Source organism: Trachymyrmex septentrionalis, unplaced genomic scaffold (assembly GCF_001594115.1).
Source record: "Trachymyrmex septentrionalis isolate Tsep2-gDNA-1 unplaced genomic scaffold, Tsep1.0 scaffold44, whole genome shotgun sequence".
NCBI lineage: Eukaryota > Metazoa > Arthropoda > Insecta > Hymenoptera > Formicidae > Trachymyrmex > Trachymyrmex septentrionalis.
The window spans coordinates 1,010,148-1,020,442 of record NW_017305611.1 but is presented as its reverse complement, the minus strand read 5'-3'; positions in this window follow the sequence as shown (position 1 = coordinate 1,020,442).

Genomic DNA, 10,295 nt, shown 5'->3' with positions numbered 1-10,295 from the left:
TGTGTGATTGCTGTTTAAAGAGTCTAAAAAGTATGGTCTGATTGATTAAAAAAAAAAAAAAGAAAAAAAATGACACTGTGATCATGCGATTTAGTAGACAATCAGTATATTTATTTTGGGAAAAATAACAATAACAAAAAATGACTAACCTAATCCTGGAAAACAAAGTCTGACCATCGCCGATCATTCGATTCTTAATTGGCTCAAGTTAGTGTGCATGCATACTAATAGCGATACCAATCAAAGTGTAGTGCACATCATTAAGCACACATACATTTTACATTTATATATGTCATTTTGTGTTGTGTAAACGGTCATGTGACCAGGCTTTGTTTTCTATGAATACTAACCTAACTGATTCAAAGGCGTATCTCTGATTTTCTAAGACTATGGCCCAATTTTTCATTATCTTAACTTATAGTTAAGCTTAATCAGACGTTTCACCCACTGGGCTTCAATCTTGATATTATTAAAGATGAAGCTTATTGAATAAAATATCAGATTAATCCTATAAACCACAAGTTAACCAGAAAATGAAAACCCGGATCTATGGATCGTTATTTACGGTTTCTGATTTTATTTTAATCATTCCGGGCTCACAGCGCCGTGATTGGCTGAAACGGAACTAGGCAAAGTCAGGAACTGCAACCGGCAATTCGTAGTCCGATACGGGCTTTATAATAGTTGGGACAACTCGTGCGCGGTGGTTGCGGACCACGCGCGACTTGTCTCAATTTACAGGAACGACGCTGGTGGCATTCCGGCGGCCGACGGCGGCGCTAATTTATATTAATTTTAGACACGGTATATATCTGAATTAACGTGCACTGGCTAGCGGCCCTCGTACTGCTTTTTCAGCATTCCTACGCGGGACGGACGGAACGCTCTCCGAGCTCTCTCAGCGCCGAAATTCGTGGGACGAGCACTCGGCGAGACCGCCCGCAGAAATAAATCGACGAGAACATCCCTGTCAAAGGGAGACGCGACTTCTGGAATTAAACACAACTGTACTTGTGTCTTTTATTAATATACGCCACTTCCAATTAATTTCTTTTCTTAGATAGAGAATTAGAGCATAGCTGGAGAATTGAAAAATCCCCGAGGGGAAAAAAATTGAGCTATGTAAATTATTGAGCATCGATATATAATAATATTGTACATTATTCACGAGGCGCAATTGTAGTTAAATTTACCGGGCAATTGAGCCCAACTTAATTATGTAACGCAGAGAGATTTGTATCATTTCCCGAAGGATTTCATTGAATATTCTGCGAAACAAGAAGCGATCGAAACGAGCTGTTGGGAGAATTACGGCAATTAATCCTTATTATTTGTCCTGTAATTGAGTGGACGAATTGTGCTGAATGGATTGAACATTTCTGTAAAAACAAGATCGTCGGTAGTCCATTGATTCGTAATCACTCAACATCCTTATTGTGTATTACTTAATATACATAAAAAAAAAAAACATACGAAATATAACGGAAATGAAAACTTTAATTCTCCTGTTAACATGTAGAAAAGTGATCATCAAAATACATCGTGATCAAAAGGAAAAAAATTGTCAAAGATTCATATTTTTAAATTGATACATAGCTCAAGCGTTTTTATTTATTACTAACAACATAATAATAATAAATATGTAAAGTTTTTCCGTTTTGTGAAAAATGTTATTTATTAGGTTGAGTAAAAAGTCATCGCGTATTTTTTAGCTCAAAGTTGTATATACAATATCTTCGTCAATAATGAATGAAATTCAAATTTAAAAAAAGGGTTTTAAAGCTTGAAATCTCTACTTTTAAAAGCTTATCACATTTTTTAAGTTTATATGAGTTTGATAATTTTTACATACCAAAAACTACGAGCTGAAAAAGACGAAAAATTTTCTTCTCACTTTGTGGATTTGTAACGTGTCCAAAACGAATTTGAGAAAATTTTCGATTACCTATCGTGAAAGCTTGATACTTTCCCTACAAAATCGTTTTTTTTTAATATTCCTACGACTTTTGATTACTGAGTTATCGCGGATTAAATAAAAGAATTATTTTGACTTTAATTGCTCATAACTCCATTAAAAATTGTCGTATTGTATAATTTAAAAAAGAGATTTTTAAAGCTGAAACTTTACTCTATCAAGATATATTTATATTGTTGGTAAGAAAGTAATTGCGGTTTTTACTGATAGATGTCTTTTAAAAAAACGCGATGACTTTTTACTTAACCTAATATGATCGTTATGACATGGAATTACGGAATTGTTTCACGATATTGAAGTTGTTTGATCTCCGCTGAATGCGTTTTTATGTCGGGAGGGGGAGGGGGTTCGTGCCGCCGCACGTGCGCCATTGATTTGCATAGCCGTGCAACGGGGTGCAATGGTATCGAGCGAAAGGGCTACACGATGGCACAGTGGCACTCGTGCGAATCGATGGACTCTCGGTATATGCGAGCGGAGCGCGTGCAGCATTAACGCATCCGCGAACGCATGCAAATTTCTGTCGGCACGCTCACTGAGGGACGTCTCTGTTCTATCTGCTTGCAGATCCCTGCTTCCGCATCCGTCCCGCCGGGCGTGTCAGCGTTTCGCCGCCACATCCACAATGGCCGTCTGTTTATGGTGAGTGTGTGCGTTACGGTAGTATTAATTTGCGCGACGTTCCTGACGGACGATCAATTCTCCATCGCGCGCTCAAAATATTCAACTAAAATAGATTACGATCGAAATGTACGCCATCAAGTGTACGTGACGTAACGAAGAGTCTGCCAATACTTCATGCTGTTCAAATATTTGCAACGCTTGCGAACGAGACTTTCGAGCTCGGCTTGTATACTCAGTTTGCATACAATTCAATTCATACAAGTCAAATCAAGTCAGAAATATGAATGCGTTTTCGTAAAATTTTCGCACTTTGCGAAATTTTGTAAATTTTAGTATATTTAATTTTTTTTTAAAGTTTTTTTGTAATAATATTTACACAACATTTTGCGTATATTAAATATTTTTTTTTTTTTTACGTAATATATCATGCAAAATTTCTTTCGAATTTTAAATATATTAATTTTTCTACACACGAGAGATATTCGTGTATTGCGCATTTTTGTTTCTTTGAAATACTAGAAGCACCTAAATAATAGTCGCAGGTTAAATAATAATCTCCTTCCTTTCCTTTTTTTTTCAATGCACAAATAGTTTTATCTTACAAATACTTTCTAAAAATATTGAAATATATGTGAGAATCGCTTAATAATTTTCGTGTGCTTGTAAAAGTGATGAAAATTACACTTAGACACGAAAGACTATAAAGACTATATGTAGTAAAGGATCGAAAAATCATCGCGTGTGCTAAGGGTTAAAGAAGTTTACAGCATAACTGAACTTTATAGTATTCGAGAGAGATATGATATTCTTGCTACACGTATAAATTTTGGTACACTTGCTCGTAAAGATTCTCATTTTACGTCGTATTTGTCAAACACAGCGCTAGTGACTTTATGACACGATATTAATATATGCAGGAAGTTTCTTCAAATCGAAACATAAATTTTGCTCAAACGTGTACATTCTCGTATATTCTAAATGCGATAGATCAGAGGCGCGGTAGACGAAAACTATCTGGTCTTCCGCGCTAAATCATCTCCGGCGCAAGAGACGTCGTGAAGCTGAACTCTCTTAAATCCGTCTTATCCCGTGAATTATGGTCGCACGACAATGGCCGTCGCGTGAAATTCTCTCGGAACACGCCCTAACTTGAATCCGAAGGCGTCTAGACGAAAAATGAAGCGCAGATCATGTAATAATCTATAACAAGAAGTGTCCCTTTCTCTCTTACAGAGTCAACCGTCGAATTAATGGTAAAGTCTTTACTGAAATCAACTTTTTTTTTAGATGAAAATGTTAATAGTTTTTGCCGCCATTATAAGCCGCATGTTAAAAATTAGTTTTTTGAAAACACTTGAAAAACGGAACGACGAAACTTTAGTCCCTATATAATTCTAATTAAATTTTAATTTTAATTAAAAAATTAGTCACATTGAAAACATTGTGAATTCTCTCTGGGTTTTCATCGATAAAATTCACGAGAGAGAGAGAGAGAGAGAGAGAAGGGGGGGGCAGAGAGAGTTAATATCTGCCATCAACTTAATCTTGTTCATCTGTAGAAATGTGACGCTCTGTATATTCGGTGTTTTTATTCAGTTTATGGAGTTTTATTTCAACAGAGTACCGAGTTGAAAAGTATGTAAAAATTCCACAGTCTTGTATTTCTATTCACGAGAGCCATTGCTATTTTCATAAAGGGTTCCAAGTGGTTTCCGGAGCCGGTGAAAATAACACCGTACCTTTTTCCGGCTGCGTGTTGTTTTTCATCCGCTATGTTTTTATTTCAATATCCATCAAGTTTCATCACTACAGGGAAAAATACAAAATGCGATAAGTTTACTCGCGAGAGAAACAAAGATTGCGAACAAAAAGTTAAAATGTTCGGTCAAAAGTTTTATTATAAAACTTTAAAAAGTCTTCGTGATTAGTTACGTATTACGTTTTCTAACACGAAAATTGACCGAGGGTGCTTTCCAATTGCAATATCCCTAGACACTTTCGTGCACACGGTGACATAAGTTGCGTTCCAATTGTCCGTCACACATCTGTACTCAGTCGAGGGCTGGTGTTTTTTTTAGCGATAATTATATGTTACTAATTGCGGCAGCTATAAATGAGGTTGGAAGACATTGAGTGGTCGGCATTTTTACTTTTTTTTTTGTTTAATACAGGCGAAAAAAAAGCTACATTTAATCTAACTCTATCCGAAATGGATCTCAACCGTGTACACATTCTGTTCCAATTGAATTGTGCACAATGTTACACTTTGTACATTCCTGTGTACTTTTGTGTTAAGATGTGTTAAGCAATTGAAAAGCACTCCAAAGCATATTCAGATTTGCGGAGCACTTCAAGATTGAACGCGCCGCCTGAACTTTGACCCCTTAGAAATCTTAAAAGTCAATTCTAGATCGCTACTTCCAACATAACTTTGCACCTCCAGAACTAAACCGTCTTCGGATGCTGAAAGTTTTGCAATTCATCACTTTCTCTTAATCAAATAGTGTGATTCTCGATCATCCTCTCGATCGAATGTCTCCATAACTTTGAGATCTCGAGTGGTTTCGTCGAGTTTTCGTAAGCTCGAATAAGTAAGCATTCTAAAGGGAGTATCAGACTACGGATTGCCCAGTTCTATTTCAGCCAATTACGGTGGACTTGCTACATCGTGATTGGTTGAAGTAGAACCGAGCAACCGTTCATCGTAATCATCAATCTGTATCTGATACAGGTATAAAGGAGAGCGTCCTCTTTGATCACATTGCAATTGACCACGTAGCTACTCACAGTGATCGATGATCAGAATTTTTTCATCGAACAAGCGTGAGTAGTGCGAATGTCTTGACAATCGCAACGTGATCAAATAAGTTCCACCTACATTTTAATAATCCTCGTAATTTTCGAAATCCTCGTACATTTCGATCGAACGTTTTACAAGTGTTGACTGAATGTCTCGATGATTTTTGGGATTTTTTGTCACAAAAGCATTTTTGAAGCCTCCGTGTTTTGATTGAGCGCGTTTACGTTCATTGACGTGTTTACGTAATTGATAGCAGGTGGCGAACAACGGAAGGTGGTTGGCCCATGCAGACAACCACGAAGAATATGACTGCGGCGTCGGCGACGGCGTCGTTGCCGTCGTCGTCGTAGTCGTCGTCGTTGTTGTCGTTGTCGGTCTACGTCTGCGACAGTCGCTATAAATAATTGGGGGAATCCCGAGGTACTAGAAGAGATATCGGCGCTCAAGAGAGCACGCCCGCCAAAGTATTCGCTGCTGCTACGGAGATGTCATGTCGTCAACGAAGTTGCGATATGATTAACACTACATTGCAGTCTAATAATTTGCCATCTTTTTCAACGTTATTATAAATAATCATAAATAATCAGAATTATCATAATTAATAAAAAAAATTATGTGTATTATATTTAAATAGTTAAAAGTCATGTACAATATAAATAATTTAACAAGTGAACAAAAATTATAACATTTTAACATCAAAATGGAAGACATTTATGTGTACGTTATAGACTTGGAGGACTTGTTTTGTTAAATATAGATAGTTGATGATTAATAAATTTCCCGGTACTGAACTGTCACTTTTTTTTTTAAGTAAAAGTAGACTTAATTAATTTTTCTTTTATTATTATATATTGTGGTAAGCTTGCGTGTATATATTTCTATCAATTTTCTCGTTCTTTCTTTCTCTCTCTCTCTCTCTCTCTCTCTCTCTCTCTCTCTCTTTCTCTCTACTAATCGATATCTGATAATTAAACAAGGCTGAGCTCTTATTATCCAAACATTGAATCGAGATGCAATTGGGTTAGCTATATTACACACAAAGCTTGAAAGCTCGATTGTTTATTCGCTCGTGAGGGTGTTCGCCCTATCGACCGATCGAAGAGCGACACGATGACGGACGTTGCAACGATCCTGGCTTTTCTATAGTCGTAGTCTTCGACAACGATATACAGAAGCAAGACGACCCAGATCACTCGGAGTAAGATGCCACAGAGATAGTCACCCTTCTTCCCTATCACATGTCTCAGCGACAGGCACTATTATCTTTAACGATTTATACAGCTGTCGCTGCTACGTCCGTTGATGGGATTCCTCGGATTCGCGTCTCTCTTCATCTCCCTTTCGCTGTGGTTTGCGCTGATGGAGTGCTAGTTTCTGCAAACTGATGAAAAGATCTTTGCTTGTTCTATTCTCCTTTAGTTAGAAATATTCTCTTTGACACTCCATCTCCGTTCAGTGCTCTAGTCTAGTTCTTGCTTAGCGTTTGCACTCGAAACTCCTATTTCAGCTTTAATATTATAAGTTACTAAAGCTTAATTTGTTTATTTAATTAATTTTTATATTATATTCTTAGAAATTTATCGATTATTAACTGTTTTATTTAAGATATTTTAGTCGAGTATATATTTAATAAGAAGTATTATTCGTATTATTATTTAATACCATTTTATTATTAACAAAATAATTATCTTTTTAAGAATTTAATAATTTTTAATAAGATATTAATACAATAAAAATTTTTATAATAATAATTTTTTTATTGTGTTAATATCTTATTAAAAATTATTAAATTTTATATTAGTATCTTATTATATAACATTAAATTACAATGTCAAAATTAATCTGGTCTATGTCTTGATTGATTTGAAGGAATCTGTTTTGAATTTCTCCCTCTTGCTTGTAGTTTGTATGAAATCGGGACATCATGAGTCACGAGGTACCATCGATTGTTTAACGTAATCTAGAATGTTTAAATTAATACTACTAGTACAATACAACTGTTGCTCATACTTTTTATTTAGGTGACAGTTATTAAATTCTATTGTATCGGAAAGCATCGATCATTAATGGTTTTCGTGGTGCAACAGTAACTTTTCAACTGCATAAAAATGTTTTAATATTGTTTTTGTAAAAGATACATGTATGAAGATAAAGTGCAAGTTTTTGCGCATCTTATTTCATCTTACTACGTTACAAGTAATAATCTAACATTTATTTTTTATCATTTTCTATCATTTTCTATTAAATGTATAATTAAATGTATAATTAGGATGCACCATAGGTCATACATTAAATATTTATGATGAAACGGGACAATACAGAAAATATATGTACTAAAATATATGTACTAAAAACTTCTAAGCAATTAATTTTATTTTATCGTAATAAATTTTTTATTTTATATTAATAGTTATAAGTTATTTTTTATTTGCTTTTCTGTAATTTTCCATTGTATTATTTAATAATTATTAGTTGTAATTATATTTTATTGTGTCAGTTACTATGCTAAGAATGTGTAAGTTAATTGAAAATACTTTTCAATCTCTATCACCGTTATTTCTTGCATAATCCTATTGTACTATTTTGTGTGTGACTTATTACCCCTAGCACTATGGATCATTTTTTAAAAAATATATTTTTACTTTTTTCTTAAAAATTAATAAATATTTACTAAATATACTTATTAAATTTTAAAATATGCATTATGCTTTAATTATTAAAAAAAAATGATATAAAAATTTTTATATTTAGATGTACTTTTAAGAGTTTAAATTTTTGTGTTTTATAGTGCCTCAGTCTTCCCTATACAAAAATTATCCCTTTGCTTTGATGTGTTAATTTTATTCTTAGACTTTTTTTCGAGAAAACAAAATATCTTCTTTTCTCGTTTTTCTTTTTAAACCTCTTGTATGATAATATAATTTTCTCACAAAATCCTTTTATTATGAGCGATAAACATATGCTTGCATCTCTGCTTTCTTTTTCTACTTATTTGCGTACTTATTCACTTAATTTTATTTGAGTTGAATTCACTTCTTTATAATTTTAAATTTGACTACTTGACATGCTGAATTGTTTTGTTTAATGTAAAGCTTTTTTTATTATTTTGTGTACAATAAACTTGAATAATCAATTTATTTATTAAGTTCAATTAAAATTGTATTTGTATTTGAATTCAATTGAATTTGTATTTGACATTTTAAAATCTATTTGTCAAAATTTTTCGCTATTAAAATTTTTTTGTTTTATTTAGCCTTTTATTTGTCAGTTTTTGTACTTATAATTAGTTCAGAAATAGAAACGAAACAACAGTTCTAGAAAACTAATTATACGGACTATCTAGATAGCTTTTTCTCATATGTAATTCTTTTTTATCTATTCGAAAAAATTGAAATGTATTATATATAAGAAGTCAAGCAACGTTTCCATCTATGCAATTGCATTGTATTTGATAGCGTAATTTTTGCTAACAAATACACATTTCATTGCAGTAGCGATTCTCGCAAACAATTTCAATCAAGAACAATAGATAATGGATTGACGAGTGAACTTTCGAGTTTAAAAATAACAGCTTTTGTTTCTCTCCTCTGATCTGTATCGCTGGCGTGATGAACGTGGTTCAAATTGTAAGCAAAAAATGTCCGTAAACAATCAGTATTATTTCACGAAAAAACAAATTTGCAAGCATTGGTATTACAATTTTCCTCAATAAATAGGAAGAGTTACGATCTTATCGAATAAATTATTATATTATCATAATTGATAATATGATACTCGTATATGATAATTATTAATAGCTTCATTTAGGAACATTAATAAATATTAAATGTGAGACGAATTGAACAAACGTGTACATATATTGTTTTCGTACATTTTCAGTGATAATTTTTTCATAATCTTTAAAAATAAAAATTGTAAAATAGGAATAGACTACAAATGTCTTTCTTATTTGAATGTCTTATCAAAAATGCTGATATAAAACTATAATACTCAATGCTAATCATAAAAGTATATTTAAAGAAATGAATATATATAGTGAGAGCAAAAAGTCTTATTTTTAGAAAATAAACATTAATTAGCAATTCTATACAATGGATACATCTGTTTTAATATAAATAAACGAGCTTCGCACGTATTCCTGATTTTAAAAGCTAAATTTCTCGTCTGTACGAATACTTTTTGAGCATTCAAACAATACAATTTTTAATTTTCGCTTATTTTTTAGATATATTTTGTATAATTAATACACATCTTTTTGGTATATATAATTATAAGAAACAGTTTATTTCATTCTTTATAAATAAATTGTTAATTATCAGACAAGAAATGATCGTCAATTAAACGTCGAATCGACGTCAAATTGATGTTGAAATCTTCGTATTTATATCAATTCGACATCAATTCGATGTCTCATTTCTCACTGGATAATATTTACTTTTTAAAAATAAAGTTTTTTTAAAAAATATGTTCTCTGTACGAATACTTTTTGCACTGTATATTGTATAATCATTGTATATTGTATAAATTTTGGAGAGAACTCTTTCTGGCTCTCTAATGTAAAATTTATTCAAGTTAGATCCAGTTTTAAATTCAATCTGGAGTCTGACTGAATCTTAGCTAGATCCTAAATGGATTTTCGCTGGATCTTGAGTTGATATTTGATCTAAAGAATAAGCTCAAAAGTTCTAACTGGTTTTATATATTAATCATGAGAATGTTAAAATGGTTTTTAGCAGTCATTTGAATCTATTTGAATGTGTGCATGAGTATTAAAACATGGCGAATTATTCCAAATCGCTAATCAACGACGGATCATGTTATTTGGACACACTTGATGTTTCATTCTCATCTAATCCAACTATATGATAATTCGATTTGAATTGGAGTTCTTTCAGT